This window comes from Scyliorhinus torazame, chromosome 7 (assembly GCF_047496885.1).
Source record: "Scyliorhinus torazame isolate Kashiwa2021f chromosome 7, sScyTor2.1, whole genome shotgun sequence".
Taxonomy (NCBI): Eukaryota; Metazoa; Chordata; class Chondrichthyes; order Carcharhiniformes; family Scyliorhinidae; genus Scyliorhinus; species Scyliorhinus torazame.
The window spans coordinates 49,629,237-49,645,802 of NC_092713.1; positions in this window are offsets into that span (position 1 = coordinate 49,629,237).

Consider the following 16,566-nt stretch of genomic DNA (forward strand, 5'->3'; position numbering starts at 1 on the left):
TTAAACGGTGTAATTTTTCAGATAGATTTTTAATCTGATGTAGTGTTAAGTTAATGGGATCCAAAGTGAAAAATGGCTTTCTAATGCTTGAGTGTTTATCACACCTAATCATTGTTACAATGAAAAACACCCTTAATAATTAGTAGGAGGAAGTCCTGCTCTTGCTGGTTCACGTAAACCTCAATATCCTTCCAGGGTTTCAATATCAATATTCTGTCATGAAATATTTCATTCAATTGATCTTTTTACCATGATTAAAATACTTGTAACAACAGAAGTTTAAATGAAACTCAAAAAAGATGTTGGGCTGGATTCTCCGTTTGGGAGACTATGTGCTGACCCCGGCGTGGGAACAGTGGTGTTTTATGACGGAAAAATCGTTGCAAGACCTCCACCGATCCTCCTTCTGGTGGGGGGCTAGCACGCATGCAGCATAGAGCTCCGGGCTCGAGCTGCAGATACAGCCGGAGAATTGCCAGGTCCGTTGCCGTGCATGCGTACGCGCACGGCGGCGGCCTGCAGCCGTCACGCCGTGCAATATGGCACGGCCATGCGCGGATCTAGCCTGCCAAATGGTGCCCCTCTTTGGCCAGATTCGCCACTCCCTGACCCCCCCCCCCACCCTGTGCACCCAGCCTACGCCAACCCCCCCCCCCCCACCTGCGAATCGGCTCCCCCCCCCGACTGTGGCGGCGCTGGATTTAGTCCGCAGCCGCCACGCCGTGATCCTGGAAAAACATAGCACACGCGCCCCACGCTGTCGGGAACTCGGCCCATCGGGGATGGAACATCGGGAGCGGGCCTCGGGTAACGTCTGCGAGTGCCCCGTTTTGGAGGAGGCGGAGCATCGCAAAAGCTCGCTGCCTCCGAAATCGGTGCCAATTTGGATTTTCCGGCTGATCGCCAAACGCGATTTCAGCGTCAGAGACCGGAGAATCCCGCCCGTTGTGTTAATCTAATGTACTGAATCGAAGGAAATTTCTCCGGCTATGGAAGAAGACAATGGATGTGATGTAACCACTAAGTTGCAGCCCACGCATACCGGGTAAATAGCGCAATCTAGTTGGGAATTCACCCGGCCCACTCCCGATGGTGAGTTCTGGATCTCGCCCCAAAATGGCGAGCATATCATTAACCCTCATTTGCATTCATTTCAATCCCATTAGTGAGACTGAAGCTGCCTCCCGGAAATTACCCTACTCCCCAACAAGAAATCACGCGGCATAATTTAATACTACTTTTCAAAACTTGAAGCTGGCATAATGGCCACTGAGGAGCACTGAGGAGGGGAGTAGCCATTTCCATTTACCAGCAGCAGCTCTAGCGCACTAAAGCCGCTGCCCAGTGCTCGGGGTGGGGGGGGAGGGGGGGTTGGGGGGGTGGGGGAGGTCATACCGTGCTGGTATGCAATTCTCACTGGCGTCCACAGATGGACTATCAGCCTCACTGAGCTCAATCTACACTTCTCAATATCAGGGTTTTAAATGGATTTTTAAATGGTCCCTCTGCCAGCAGGTGGCGCTGGACCGAAATCTCCCGCAGGTTGGACTGACTGCAGAGAGAACGGTCTTTAATTACAGGCCATCAGTTGAGATAAATCAGCACGGTGGCGCAGTGGGTTAGCCCTGTTGCCTCACGGCACCGAGGTCCCAGGTTCAATCCCGGCTCTGGGTCACTGTCCGTGTGGAGTTTGCACATTCTCCCTGTGTTTGCGTGGGTTTCGCCCCACAACTCAAAAATGTGCAGGGTAGGTGGTTGGCCACGCTAAATCGCCCCTTAATTGGAAAAAATGAATTGGGTACTCTAAATTTAAAAAAAGTTGAGATAAATCATATTCAACTCCTCAGCCTTTTAATCAGAAGTTAAACTTTCACAGACCTGGTCGCACGGAGAGAGTGTTCTCGACCTGTCCCTTCAGACAGAGACCCATCAGATCAGAGAGATCAGTGCTCGCACTCCCAGATTCTGGATCCAACCAAAAACTAACTTGGAGAAACTGTCTCACAGAGAATGCCGACCAGCTCAGCTGAGGAGACAGCAGATCCTCCAGCTGGGGTTTTTGAGAGAGATCCACTCAATGTCCCAGTAAAGGTGGACATTGCTGAGGCACTCCAGAGCATGGCCCAGTCACTGAGGACAAATGCTGAGGGTGTCCGCACCATGGGAGAGGGAGCTTTATTTTATTTTTATTTTTTATCTTATTTAAGGAACAATTTAGTGTGGCCACTCAGCAAACTTGATTTTATTTCTTATTTTATTTTTCCAATTAAGGGCAATTTAGTGTGGCCAATCCACCTACCCCGCACATCTTTGGGTTGTGGGGATGAAACGCACTTAGACACTGGGAGAATGTGCGAACTCCACACTGACAGTGACCTGGGGCCGGTATCGGACACAGGTCCTCAGCGCTATGAGGCAGCAGTGCTAACCACCGAGCCACCGCGCCACCCAAAAACTTTAAAGACTTCTTTATCTCTGTCCCAAAAATGAAACTGAAACCTGAGAGCCAACCTGCCTGTCCTTCTAGAAGCTTCTGAAGGGTTCCACCAATCGCAAATGACAACAAGGGTTGTCCCAGAATTGTGGGGGAGCCAATTGGCTGCTGGCTAAGCCTGCCAAAGTGGGTCATCGCTGATGTCAGAGCACATCCTGCTATTGGGTTTTGTTTTTAAATTTAAATGGGTAGGCCCCAGCAATGCCCAGGTGCGGGAAGTATAACAGCCAAAAGACCAGGAATTAAAAGGGGAATAAGAGTCCGATGAGGATTCACAAGAGGGTTCCTTATAAAGTCCTCTGGAGTGTCTGGTACCGGAGATCCCCAGCTAACTTACCGGTTCCACAGGCTTCACTATGCCACTCTGTTCTGCCCGCTGCCTTTGAGATATGCCGGTGTCATGAGAGGGGGATTCTGAAGAATTGGAGACCGTCACCATGTTCTTGGTGGCAGACCCCGTGTTGGCCTCCAGTGCCTCTTTATCCCTGAGGGTGCCCATAGGGCCCTAGGGGACTCCATGGAATGGAGGGGCAGCTGGAGTGAGCTCCAGGGGCCTCTGAGTCATTTGGCACTGCCAGTCCTGGTGACTCCCCATTATCTGCACCATGGTGCGGACACCCTCAGCATTTGTCCTCAGTGACTGGGCCATGCTCTGGAGTGCCTCAGCAATGTCCACCTTTACTGGGACATGATGTCAAGCCCCTCAGCCATCGGCAGCATACACTGAGCCATGCCTTGAGCACAACCCACAAGGCATGGCTTGCGTGGTCCAGGCTTTCCACTGCAGTTGCCACCCTAGTAGTTTTGGCCTCATTGCCACACATTGTTGGCATCGCCTCCTACGCCCAAAGTCTTGGGACTCCTGCAATCGACTATGCACTCACTGGAATGTCACTGACATCCCTTCCAGAATCTCACGGCCGTGACCTATCATCTGCATCGGCTCTGGAGCAATCTTGTCCAGAGGCTCGGCATCTGACTGGGACCCAAATGAGTCCTGGGAGCCAGCAGACCTCCGACTGCTGACTCCCTCGGATGTTCTTGCCTCCACCTAATGTGCACCAGCAACTGTGTGGTGCTCACCAGATTGTGCCCCAGAAGCCTGTCCACTAATGTCACCACTGAGGTATGTGTTTCTGTGCTGGTGGAAGGTGGAGGTGAGAGCTTTAATGCCCTGATGATGGTCTCCTCGGAGAACTCCTCTGAGGTGGTCCCTTGGGTGACATGGAGGGAACGACTCCAGATGGCCCGGCTATATCCTGCAAGACGATGGACATGTGGTCAGTGAGAGGGAAAGATTATTTTGTCTGATAAGTACTACTCACTTGAGACATGTCACCTGGGTGAGGGGCAATGGATCCTCACCTCTGTGGTGCAGGCCAACATCACTGTCAGTAACTGCTGTCTCCTTGATCAACCCCACAATCTCCATAGCCCATTCCACTTAGAGGATGAGGACTAGGATCTCTGTCATCCTTCCCCCTATGTTGGCCCTCTCCCATTTGTTATGGGCTATCTTCTCCTGCGGGGACAAAGAGGGGGTATTGTGAGCTGCATGCTTGATGGCTCGGGAGGTCTATACCAGGTGGCATGAGTGGGCACCGCAACTGGACATGAAGGGGTTGTGCTGGTGGATGCCAGGGGTTTCTGAGCAACAAGCACGAAGATAGGATGTGGGAAGGGCGCAAGGTGTCAGCCAGAGATTTGTGGAGGGGCGCGGGGTTGGTAATTTGAGGAGTGGCAGGAGGAACTGATGCCAGGAGAGAGGTGGTAATGTACCCTTGCAACTCGGTGGAGGTCATTGGTCTTCCGACATTGGACGGCGGCCCTCCTGGTCATGCTACCCGCACTGACAGCCGCTGCCACTGACTTCCAGGTGGCATTGCCGACCCTGCTGCTGGTCCTCCAATCCCCTTGGGTTAACAGTGTGCCCTGCCTCTCATTCACAGCATCGAGAAGCCTGGCAAGATCTGCATCCCCAAAGCGAGGAGCAGGTCTCCACGCTGCCATGCTTGCGTCTTGACTGGGAGTGAGTGGTGAGGGAGCACTTAAAAGTAGCTCCCCCTTGCTACCAGCGAGCTGCTGAAGCGTGAGTCCAGCGAATCAAACGGTAAGACGGCCAGTACTGGTGAGAAGCTCGTGGGAACACATTTTCAGCTCTATGTGCTGATGCATATGGGCCACGATCCTGCCACCGTGACTGTCAATGATCACCCTGTCAAACACGGCCAAAATGAACTTAGACATTTCCCCATCAAATCACGTCCAATATTAAAGGCAGATATTTCTGTTGGGTTCAGTTTCGATTGGAATGTCACTGTGGGAGATTCTGCTGATTTTTCTTTTGCAGAGATCTTCCTGCCTGAGATTTATGATGTGCATGCATTAAGTAACCAGCATGAACTCACATCAGTGCTGCAAACTGCCTGAGGGAATGCTTGTGCAGCTGACATGAATTCTAAAATGCAGCAGGCGCGATTTAATGTGGAGGGGAATGAAGCTGTATTATTCCGAGATTCTTGTATTCCTTTGCTCCCTCCCCCCTACCTCATAATAGCAATCCAAAACATCTGGCAGGAAAATGCTGGAAAGATGAATATTATCAGCAACTCTCCGAGCACTGACTCCAAATAATGAGGGTGGCAGACTTTGGGACAGCTACGAAGTTACGGCAACCCTACAGTTTCCGAGACGAAGAAACTGCCTCAAATGCGTATGCAAGCTAGACTTGCTCCCAATCTGTGGCTCTTTAGACGTTGCCCGTAGAAAATACACCGGCAGTCTTACAGTCTTCCAGCAGCTCCTTGAACGGCTACCATACATGTCCATAATTCAGTATGACTACAACTTAGAATGAACTGATTTCATCCTAGAATCTCAAAGTGGTTTCCGACAACATGTCCTTCCAACTCAACCTATGTCAACATGCATTCACTCACTGGCAGGCCTGCAGGGCGGACACCAGTTTACCATTCCATGCTCCTTTGAAGATTTCAAAACTATCAACTTCCAAGACCAAAGGCGCATGGTGCAATAAAGCAGAAGCAAAATGAGCCCCAAAATGTGAAACGCTTGACTCACTTCGAAGAGGTTATGACGAACCAACCGTCTATGAAATAAAGAGTGAAAGAGTTGAAGGCAAACTCAGAACTAGTACCATTCTGCTCTTCCACTGTCCAATCTCTCTCTTACTTTCTCTAACTCCCTACACTCTAGACCCCATCACCATCTGTCACACACACACCCATATATACTTGGACAGGTATACAGTCAGTCACATTGAACATTATTCATGAAGGTCCCGCCTTCTCAATCTTGCCTCTTGCCTGAGGTGTGGTGATCCTCAGGCTAAATCACCACCAGTCAGCTCTGCCCCCTCAAAGAGGAAAGCAGCCTATGCTCATTTGGGACAATGGTGGCTTCACCATTACCTTTGAAGGGCTCACTTACAGGCAGCATTATATAACATTTCTTTTATTTAGTTTTCCAGCTCCTCACCGTGCATGGCATCATTCTCATTTACTGACACAAGCCCCAGCACATAATGTGCAGAATGTAAATTGTGACAGTTAACAGGTAACATGGGAATGTAAATAATTGTGTCAGTGGAAGCTTGTCAACTCAGTTTAGTCTTTAACTGCAATTCTTGGGCATTAGAACATCATTAGAGGAGATTGTTGTGTGAGCTGAATTATCTACAAGTCAATTGAATGTGTTCAACATACCCTGCTAGGCCTGGCTAGGAGTTTTGTGTGTGTGCATTAGCTGCATCAGTTCTTAAAAATAAGGACAGGAGAATGCCTCAAGTCTCCTCTACAATTTAATAAGATCATGGCTGATCCTCAACTTCAACTCTATTTTTCTCCCCAATCTCTATGTTTATTGATCCCTTTGGAGTCCAAAAGTCTATTGATCGTAGCCTTGAATATATTCAATGAAGGGGGCTGGTTTAACTCGGTTGGCTGGAGAAGCTGGTTCATGATGCAGAGCAAGGCCCATAGCACAGGTTCAATTCCTATATTGACTGATGTGGAGATGCCGGCGTTGGACTGGGGTGAGCACAGTAAGAAGTCTTACAACACCAGGTTAAAGTCCAACAGGTTTGTTTCAAACACTAGCTTTCGGAGCACTGCTCCTTCCTCAGGTGAATGAAGAGGTATGTTCCAGAAACATATATATAGACAAAGTCAAAGATGCAAGATGATACTTTGAATGCAAGCATTTTCAGGTAATTAAGTCTTTACAGATCCAGAGTGAGGGGTAACCCCAGGTTAAAGAGGTGTGAATTGTCTCAAGCCAGGGCAGTTGGTAGGATTTCGCAAGCCCAGGCCAGATGGTGGGAGATGAATGTAGTGCAACATGAATCCCAGGTCCCGGTTGAGGCCGCACTCATGTGTGCGTAACTTGGCTATAAGTTTATGCTCGGCGATTCTGCGTTGTCACGCGTCCTGAAGGGCGTCTTGGAGAACGCTTACCCGGAGATCAGAGGCTGAATGCCCTTGACTGCTGAAGTGTTCCCTGACTGGAAGGGAACATTCCTGCCTGGCGATTGTCACGCGATGTCCATTCATCTGTTGTCGCAGCGTCTGCACGGTCTCGCCGATGTACCATGCTTTGGGACATCCTTTCTTGCAGTGTATGAGGTAGACAACGTTGGCCGAGTCGCATGAGTATGTACCGCATACCTGATGGGTGGTGTTCTCACGTGTAATGGTGGTACCCACGTCGATGATCTGGCACGTCTTGCAGAGATTGCCATGGCAGAGTTGTGTGGTGCCGTGGTCGCTGTTCTGAAGGCTGGGTAGTTTGCTGCAAACAATGGTTTGTTTGATGTTGCGCAGTATACTGGCTGAGGTTGTTCATAAAGGCCCCGTCTTCTCAACCTTTCCCCTCACTTGAGCTGTGGTGATCCTCAGGTTATATCACCACCAGTCAGCTATTCCCCTCAAAGGGGAAATAAAAGTCATTTCGGACGATAGTGACTTTACTTTTATTTAATGAATAAATATCTGCATCCCTCTAAGATAGAAAATTTCAAAATTTCATACTCCGAGGGAAGAAATTTCTCCTCCTCTCAATCTAAAATGTCAGTCTCCTTATTCTGAGACTTTGCTCTTCTAGTTCTAGACTCTCCAGCCAGTGGAAACAACAGCTCAGGGGTCAGCACGGTGGTGCAGTGGTTAGCACTGCTGTCTCACAGCGCCGAGTTTAAAGTTTGATAGTTTAATGAGGCTAAGATGAGTAGCAAAGCAAAAAGTGCAGAGGATACTGGAAGTCTGCAGAGGGATTTGGATAGGTTAAGTGAATGGTCTAGGGTCTGGCAGATGGAATATAATGTTGACAAGTGTGAGTTTATCCATTTTGGTAGGAACTACAGCAAAAGGGATTATTATTTAAATGATGAAATATGAAAACAGGTTGCTGTGCAGAGGGACCTGGGTGTCGTAGTGCATGAGTCGGAAAAAGTTGGTTTACAGGTGCAACAGGTGATTAAGAAGGTGAATGGAGTGTTGTCCTTCATTGCTAGAGGGATGGAGTTTAAGATTAGGGAGGTTATGCTGTGTTAGAGGTGAAAATATTCACACGAAAGCCTGAGGATGAGTATAAAGAAGCAGTTTATTATTTCAGATCTGGGAGAAAGATTTGGAGACTACACAGTCTCGCAATATTCTTTCTCACTTGAGCTAAGGTTCACATTGGATTAATATACAGATTCAAGGGGCGGAATTAGTTGTAAAAACTCATTTACATATAATCAATCAACTATATTTGCATTACAATTCATTACATGCAGTCAATTTTCTTAGCATCCCAGTTATCACATATATGGTTAAAGTGGGTGTTGTCTCACCCGCCACTAACTTCATACAGAAGTCATTCAAAACTAACACAAGGATATGTCCTGTCTGCAGCTGTGGATCTTGAGCTTTATCAAGGATACATTGCACTCTTGTTCTGTGAAGCTGTTATCAGTGTCTGTTAAAATACACCCTGTACATAGCCACGCCTGGTTCTCATGAGGTAGCTTAAGTTCAGCCATTTTGTATTTAGTATTGCTTTAATAACTAACAGCCATTTTGTGTCCTTTCTGATATTCACAAGCATTGTGTATACACTATCTATTTCAACAAATTGCCTCTTCTAAACAGGCATCAAAGCCAATGAGTACCTTTTGTCTGATCAGAACTATTCAAAAGTAATATAGGAGCACAAATGTAGCTACAGAGCCACCTATAATTTATATCATAGTCCAGTATCAGAAAATGCCCTCCAACACTTCCCCCTTTTGGTCCTGGAAAAGTTTACTGAATCCCAGATGACCACAATGATTCGATGTGAGGGCAGCAGGGTGCGTTTAATACGGCCTTTGGGGCATGTAACCTCCCAGATGTTCCGTAAATGCCCTCCAACATGCTGCAATTGTATAAGGTGTTAGTGAGGCCACACCTGTTCAGTTTTGGTCTCCTTACCTGAGAAAGGATGTACTGGCGCTGGAGGGTGTGCAGAGGAGATTCACAAGGCTAATCCCAGAGTTATGGGGATTGGATTACGAGAAGAGGTTAAGTAGACTGGGACTGTACTCGTTGGAATTTAGAAGAATGCTGGGGGATCTTAGAACATAAGAACTAGGAACAGGAGTAGGCCATCTGGCCCCTCGAGCCTGCTCCGCCATTCAATGAGATCATGGCTGATCTTTGTGGACTCAGATCCACTCTTCAGCCCGTACACCATATCCCCGAATCCCTTTATTCTTCAGAAAGGTATCTATCTTTGTCTTAAAAACGTTTAAAGAAGGAGCCTCAACTGCTTCACTGGGCAAGGAATTCCAGAGATTCACAACCCTTTGGGTGAAGAAGTTCCTCCTAAACTCGGTCCTAAATCTACTTCCCCTTATTTTGAGGCTATGTCCCCTAGTTCTGCTTTCCCCGACCAGTGGAAACAACCTGCCCGCATCTATCCTATCTATTCCCTTCATAATTTTATATGTTTCAATAAGATCCCCCCGCATCCTTCTAAACTCCAATGAGTACAGTCCCAGTCTACTCAACCTCTCGTCATAATTTAATCCCCTCAACTCTGGGATCAACCTAGTGAATCTCCTCTGCACTCCCTCCAGTGCCAATATGTCCTTTCTCAGGTAAGGAGACCAAAACTGAACACAATACTCCAGATGTGGCCTCACCAACACCTTATACAAATGCAGCATAACCTCCCTAGTCTTGAACTCCATCCCTCTAGCAATGAAAGACAAAACTCGATTAGCCTTCTTAATCACCTGTTGCACCTGCACACCAACTTTTTGCGACTCGTGCACCAGCACACCCAGGTCCCTCTGCACAGCAGCATGTTTTAACATCTTACCGTTTAAATAATAATCCATTCTGCTGTTATTCCTCCCAAAATGGATAGCCTCACACTTGGCAACATTGAATTCCATCTGCCAGACCTTAGCCCATTCACCTAACCTATCTAAATCCTTCTGCAGACTTCCGGTATCCTCTGCACTTTTTGCTTTACCACTCATCTTCGTGTCGTCTGCAAACTTTGCCACATTGCACTTGGTCCCCAACTCCAAATCATCTATGTAAATTGTGAACAACTGCGGGCCCAACACTGATCCTTGAGGGACACCACTAGTTACAGGTTGCCAACCAGAGAAACACCCATTTATCCCCACTCTCTGCTTTCTGTTAGTTAACCAATCCTCTACCCATACTACCACTTTACCCTCAATGTCATGCATCTTTAGTTTATGCAGCAACCTTTTGTGTGGCACCTTGTCAAATTAAATTAAAATTATGAAGGGAATAGATGGGATAGATATGGGGAGGTTGTTTCCACTGGCGGGTGAAAGCAGAACTAGGGGGCATAGCCTCAAAATAAGGGGAAGTAGATTTAGGACTGAGCTTAGGAGGAACTTCTTCACCCAAAGAGTTGTGAATCTAAGAAATTCCCTGCCCAGTGAAGCAGTTGAGCCTCCTTCATTAAATGTTTTCAAGATAAAGATAGATAGTTTTTGACGAATAAAGGGTTATGGTGTCCGGGCGGGAAGGTGGAGCTGAGTCCATAAAAGATCAGCCATGATCTCATTGAATGGTGGGGCAGGCTCGCAGGGGCAGATGGCCTACTCCTGCTCCTAGTTCTTATGTTCTTAATTTCTCACTGGCTGGCCAATTAAGGGCTGTCCAGTGTGAAAGATGACCAGGCATAGGTTCAGCACTGCCAGCAGGGGTGGGAGCTTGGCAAGTACCGGGTCCGAAGGGGACCTGACAGGGGCTTAAAACAGAGCAGAGGTTGCTACCTGAAGGTTGACAGGAGTTAGTGACGAACCTCAGAGAACAGTCCAGGAGAAAATAAATTTGGAAGCAGTTGTGGCCTCAGAGCCTGCTGGGCACGTCTGGCGAGGTGACATTGCCAGTGGGCACTCTGACCCCTCCCCACTTCTCAGCACAGGGTGAGCATGGAATGGTTTTTGCAGGTGGAGGCAGCAGGACTGAGTAGTGCCCAGCCATGTCACTGGGCACACCTTCCGAGGCAGAGCCTGCTCAGGCGCCGCTGTCCAGGTGATGACTGCCAAGGTAACCGGGGCCGACACAACAGCAGAGGGTGAGATCTCTCAGCTGTTCATGCCAGTGGGATCTTCCGGTTCCTCCAATGACCCCCCCCCCACCGCAGTTTTCCAATGGCATGGTATGGATTCAATAGGAAATCCCATTGACAGTGGCAGGAACAGAAGATCCTGCCGCCACTCACAGCGGGCTTCCTCCTGCTGCTGAGAAAGACACCCTGGGGAGGCCAGAGAATCTCTCCAGAGTCAGCAACCCGCCTCCAATGCCGCTGCCAGCGAGGGGTAGGCACCAAGACACAGCACTCACAAACTTAAATTTAAGGCACTGTGAGCACAGGATGAGGTTTTAACTGCATGCAGTCATTCATTTCATCAATCTAATTTACTGTTTTTGTGTAACTGTGGCAACTATTTCATAATTTTCATGAAAAGATGAGAAGTCTCTGGCATGGACTGTCCGGTACTGAATGAATGTGAGGGCCTATCTGAACAGATCATTAGTTGTGACCATTTGCAACTTTGGACAGCTCCACCTAGATCCCCCAGTGACCCCTGGAATGACCCAGATGCATATAAATGGATCGATGCTGCGACCTTCAGAGCCATTGGCATTAAATGCCCAACCACACATTTGGAGGTGATCTCTGGTCCAGTCGTGTGGCATAATGATGCCCGGGCCAGTCATGTGGCAGAGTAATTGGTGTTCCAAGAGAGCTGGGGTCTTCTGGACCTCAGGCACGCTAAGATAGCTGTATCGGTGCCTGTACACTCTGGCAGCAGGGTAGTGGCACCATCCGCCTTGCTTTCCCTGCTGATCCTGCACCCCTTGTGCCACCCATCCCATAGGTCCCTCTCTCCCTGCGACACTGCCTGTGGATACCAGGCCTCCTCTCCCTTTGCCATTGTTTCTCCTCAGAGGAGTGACCCGAGTGGAGTACACAATCCCCGGCTGCTGAAATGCAGATGGCACCGCCCCGTGCACTAAAGGCTGCATGGGGCTGAAATGCTCCAACATAGTTGACAAAACAAAAGAGTCCTCAGAGCAAGGCTAACAAAGCAAATAGTTCAGAAGAAAACAGACTAAATCTCAAGACTAAAGCAACAGCAAGCTCTCACCTGAACTCCTAACAACTCACACAGCCAATGCCCCATCCCCCTTCTACCCCGCCCTTGGAAGAGAGCACTCACTGGAGCACAAGTCTTTAATACTATGGCTGGAATGCTGTCAGGGCCCATAGACTCGGCTGTCTGTTATAAAATCATCACAATAATCTTCTTGTGAGAAACTCAAACTTATTTTTCATATATATTAATCAAACAAAATAACATAAATATTGCTTATAAAACTAGGTGTTATAGCTCGCGCTTATAATGATTCATGCCTCACATGTGGGAGCCAATGTAACTGTGTGAACATGGGTGTGGTGAAAATGAGGGTTCTGGCCTGTTCTCTACTTTGGCCTTGGCTGTGGTGTTACCCAACATGACTTGCAGTTTGGACCATCTCGCAGACCACCTGGAAGAGCTTTGCAGATCATCCTTTGAGAACCACTGGCCCACTCTCCCAGGTGACTTTGTGAATATTTCAGCTCAATTGAAATGAAGGTTTACTAGTGCCTCTTATTTGGACATGAAAAGAACGATCTTGAACAAATTTGAATCAGACCAAGTAAGATGTAGTAAAGGGTCACAAAAAGGCACCTTTTGCCATTATTCCCTCTGAAAGGAAAATTTTATTCAGCTCATCGGAGAGAGAGCTGGGGGTAATGCCCCACTGATGAAAAAAAAGATAAAAGTGACAGAGCAGGGGGAAATGAAAGAACAAATGGGGCGGGATTCTCCGCAAACTGGCGTGATGTCCACTACCCGGCGCCAAAAACGGCGTGGATCACTCCGGCATCGGGCTGCCTCAAAGGTGCGGAATTCTCCGAACCTTTAGGGGCCAAGCCCTCACCTTGAGGGGCTAGGCCCGGCCGGAGTGGTTTCCGCTCCGCCGGCTGGCAGGAAAGGCCTTTCGCACCACGCCAGCCGGCGCCGAAAGGACTTCGCCGGGTGACGCATGTGCGGGAGCGTCAGCGGCCGCTCACGGCATCCCCGCACATGCGCAGGGGAGGGGGTCTCTTCCGCCTCCGCCATAGTGCAGACCATGGCGAAGGCGGAAGAAAAAGAGTGCCCCCACGGCACAGGCCCGCCCGCCGATCGGTGAGCCCCAATCACGGGCCAGGCCACTGTGGGGGCACCCCCCGGGGCCAGATCGCCCCCCGCCACCCCCCAGGACCCCGGAGTCCACCTGCACCCGCCGGTAAGGTAGGTGGTTTAATCCACGCCGGCTGGAGAGGATGGGACTTCGGCCCATCGTGGGCCGGAGAATCACCGGGGGTGGTCCCGCAGACCGGCGCGATTCCCGCAGACCGGCGCGGCGCGATTCCCGCCCCCGTCAAATCTCTGGTTGCGGAGAATTCGGGCCACGGCGGGGGCGGGATGCATGCCAGCCCCCGGCGATTCTCCGACCCGGTGGGGGGTCGGAGAATTGCACCCAGGGTTCTACAGACATTAACATCACAGAAAAATCAATAACTGCTTATATTCCAATGAGAATATTAAAAAATCTGCATCTTGTTATGTGGAGAAATTTATATGAAGGCATATAGCAATAACCTCAGCCTTTGGAGGTGGTTGCAAGGCAATTCAGTTCGAAAATCAATCAAAGGTATATTTTTGTAACAAACAGAACATTGCCACATAGATAAACTTTCTTTTTTGTGATTTATCTTTAATTGGATGCAATATGTACATTCCCTGTGGGATCAATCTGGTGCTTATCTTTGAAATAGCGCGGTGGGATCTTTAAAATCCACCTGAGGGAACAATTGGTTTGAATGTCTCATCGAAAAGACAGTGCAACACTTCCTTGGCCTGGATTTTCATGTTCAAAGCTCTGAAATTGGACTTGTCCGCATAATTTTCTGACTCAGAGGTGAGAGTGTCACCAATAGCATAAGGTTACGGCACATATAGGGTTAATGTGGGACTGAGTACTGTGAGAATCAACAAATATGAAATCCCATCAATTAAATTTCTAATCCCCAGACTGACCTTTGATTTCGTCGAGACGATCTTTCTGTACCAACCGCGAGTGACCAGACTAATTAGACGATAAGAAGAGGGGAAAAATCAATGCGCGGTCATTTTCCAGCTATATATTGTGGGCCCCTTTTTCCACTCTCCCTTTGTCCATAATCAGTCTAATTCTGAGTTCGCAGCTGGCCGATGACCAACTTGAGAAATCCCGGGTTTCCGGCACCAAATGAGAAATCTTAATCTTTACCCGTCAGTCTGGCCTCAATAAAACTCGAAATGGATTTGCAGGCATAGCGTTAGTTATTTTTATTTGACTTGCAAGTCTGACTCGTTTCGCACAGACACAGGACACGGAACCAGTCTCCTGGACCCCTGGAAAACGAATGAAGAAGGAGACAAAGGGAATTCTGCAAATACATTCAAATGGCATCAAGTTTCACATACACGATTCCCATAGGTCATCCTATACCCCTCCTGACCTGGCCATACATCCTGATTGGCTCACTTCTCATCCTTTCCTCTGGCCTCCTATTACCCAGCATCCTTTTCTCCTCCTTAGCTGGACACCCCTCCCCCTTGCTTTGCCATGCGTTCTGAAATCCTTTGTCTGTGAACTAACAGAATCAGACAGTAACTAATATCTCTAAAGTAACTATTTTATATCACATTCATCAACAGTACCACCCACACAGTGATGTAGGAGAGCACATGATCTGCACCAGGGGCCAGTCTAGCATTAGACAGAGGTGTGTGTACAAACAAGCATGGAGACAGTTCCTAGCTTGAACCATTTACTGTATATATGAACATCATTCTAGTAGTTAATAAATACATAGAGTTAATCTAGCTAAGACTACAAAGACTTCATCAAGACCTACCAAATGGTATCCAATACCCTACAACACAATGGAGCCATGGCTGATGCAGAACAACATCTAGCAATAATGAGGGATATGATTTGGTTTATCTAATTCATGCTTCCACTTAAACCTGAGATCTGTCACCAGAACGCCAAACTGCTTTGTGAATAATTCCTCATTCCGGCTATTAACCATCCTTTGCCGAAAGAAATGTTTTCTAATATTAGTCTTCAGCAGCTATTTTTGAAGTCATGACTTAAATTGAACCAATGCTCCAGAAGAATCTTTCTGAATAACTGAGTATTATGCAACTGTCCTTCTCACTTCTCTTCAAGATGGAAGAGTCTGTGTTTTACAGACCATTTCCTTTCTTAACTCAGTCCTCTAATACTAAAAATCAGCCTTAGACCATCACCTTACTTCTTTCCTTTGTGCCTCAGGAACTGGAAAGGGATGCAGCGCTTAGAAGTGCAGCCTGGGAATACAGTACTAGAGATGTGGAGACTGGAGGGCCTGCACAGCAGGGAATCTTCCCTTCCCTTTATCTTTCTAAGAACTTCTCTCCTATGCACACCCTCTACAAGCGAGTACGGCATTTCACTTCTACTAATCTCCTCTGACCTTTGCCACTACATGTTCGCAGTTCTTCCTCTGCCCCATTGTAGGCATGTCATGTCATGCCATTGCACAAACTGCAGGTCCTCCAGAAGATCCAAGATCATTTGGTCTCACTTTCAATAACTGGCAATGTTTGTAGCATAGATAGTGAGTTAGAGGGAATGATTTACCGAGCCCAAGTTCAGTTGGAAAGGATGGCCATGGTCATGGGCTCACTAACAAGCTCTTTTGTTTTATTCATGGATTTGGGCATCATTTGCAGTGCTAGCACTTATTTACTTTCCTAATTGCCCTTGTACTGAGTGGCCTGCTAGGCCATTTCAGATGGCATTTAAGAGTTTGCTGTGGATCTGGAGTCACATGTAGGCCAGACAGGATAAGGATGGCAGATTTCCTTCCCTAAAAGGCACTAGTGAACCAGATGGGTTTTTGATGACAATGGTTTCACGGTCCTCATTAGACTTTTCCTTTCATTGGATTCAAATTTCCCACCTGCGATGGTGGGATTCGAACCCAGGTCCCCAGTGCATTACCACTGGTCTCTGGATTACTAATCCAATAACAATATCAGTACGCCACCACCTTCCTCTGCTGAATAAGACAAGGGAAAACAGTTATCAGCCTGGACTTCAAAAGAAAAATATTTTCAGTGCACCAGCAATTGCTGAATGTATTGGGACTGTCCACTCGTGAGTGTCACTGAAATGTCAAACAGTGTACAGGTGTCCATTGTCAACTTGGGTGGAGTTTTAGTGCATGGCATTGACACCCTCCAGTCAACAATACAATGTGTGGTTATCAATGGATATTACACCTCAGCCCTTCTTGAAGGATAAAGTGGCACCAGTAGTTATACTTCTCAGGGTTTGTCCTACTGTGGTCATGTAGGTTCTAGAGTCTGCCATCTCCTCCACCTTGTACATGCTGGGAGACTGAATGGATAG